This window comes from Tenrec ecaudatus, chromosome 6, assembly GCF_050624435.1.
Source record: "Tenrec ecaudatus isolate mTenEca1 chromosome 6, mTenEca1.hap1, whole genome shotgun sequence".
NCBI classification, from domain to species: Eukaryota; Metazoa; Chordata; class Mammalia; order Afrosoricida; family Tenrecidae; genus Tenrec; species Tenrec ecaudatus.
In genome coordinates, this window is record NC_134535.1 from 70,814,146 (window position 1) to 70,815,696 (window position 1,551).

General features: G+C 36.0%; 1 non-coding gene across 1 annotated transcript; it reads left to right on the forward strand.

The window, feature by feature from the left end:
* Window positions 1–409: 409 nt before the first annotated feature.
* Window positions 410–547, forward strand: LOC142452240 (small nucleolar RNA SNORA29). Its single transcript, XR_012785264.1, has one exon. It is a non-coding gene; the product is annotated as a small nucleolar RNA SNORA29 (small nucleolar RNA).
* The last annotated feature ends 1,004 nt before the right edge of the window (window positions 548–1,551 follow it).

The window sequence follows — 1,551 nt, forward strand, 5'->3', positions numbered from 1 at the left end:
ACGTCTACCATTTAGGAATACCGATTAGATTCTTCAACTTTGACTTTCCTTTTTAAATTACTCTTCTCCCTGAACGAAAACTCATTGCACCCTCCACTTCCTATCTGATCTTCCTGTTTCCTGAGAATACGTTTTATCTCGCACAGATAGTTCTTAAAAGGGCATACTGTTCAAGGCAGCCAATTTTTACGAGTTAAGTTAGACTATTGTTTTATTTTAAGAAGACATTGGGGAACTTCTTGGATTAGAGTTTAAATACTATCACAGAGCAATGACTGGAAACGTTCATCCAATCCCCAGGACTCCATAAAGTCTAGAGTTCTGCTTGCAGTTGGCAACTGCTCTTCTCAGTTTCTCCCTTCTGATAAGGATTCTTCTATGGAATTTTCTTTTCAAAATGTTCAATAATATTCCCCTTTGACTCTACTTCAGGTCTTACTTACAGAGTATAGTGCTTACACTGGTGGGATAGAGTGACTTTTGCCATGATCTGAAGAGGGAGGGATTTAGTGTCCTCCTGCTGGATGAAATGGTTGCATAGAAAAACAAACTTAATAAGAGTAGTGAGGCACCACTTAGTTCTTCTGGTATCTTGGTAAAGGAAGCAGCTGTTTATGGAGGCAATTCCATAGCCACATAGTCAATGTCCTCCTCCATTCATTACTTTCTAGCTCTGTTACCACAGGCAAATAGAGAATCTTTGTACTTTGGAATGGCCCTTGTAAGCTTTTAAGAACTTATGTAGGTCACATGCGGTAAACTAGGCTCTCTCTCACTGCCATTGAGTGGATTTGACTCAGAGTAGAGCCTATAGGATAGAGTTGAGCTGCTCTTGTTGGTATCTGAGGCTATGTATCTTTAGGGGAGTAAAAAGCCTCATCTGTTTTGCTTGGACAGCTTATAACTCAATCATGCCACCAGGGCTCCTTTACCAGGATATAGAACATGCTTTTAGGCCAATTAGCTGTATATCCCATGAATCATGACTGAATGCTAGACCAATAAACTGAATCCCATTTGTACTTTGGTTGTATATGAGCAGCCTCAGCAGTTAGTTTATTCTTATTATAAAGAAACTAATTATACAACTTTTCCAAATCCATCTTTATAAGGATGCAATCTACTGACACCAAATACAAGGGAACTTGAAAAGTTCATGGGAAAAAATGGAATTCAAGATGTTAAGATTTTCCCATGGACTGTTTGAAGCTCACTCATACAATACTTGATTGTCCAACCCTAATATATTATGAGAAAATTTTATTTCATTTTCAGTATACATTGAGGCAATGAGGCTTATTTTATGAAATGGCAAAGACAATTTAATAAATCCAAAATAAGGTAGCTAAATGGGGTAAAAGATAGCAAAGAACATAAGGTAAAAAATAAAACAGGTAGATATCAATAAAACCACACCAATAATCACATGAAACAAAATTGTTCTAAACACTTTAGAGGTTATTTGATTGTATAAAATATGAATATGGAAAACTTAATGTATGAATACTTAAACATTAATCATAAGAATACTAGAGATGCTATTCAATCAAT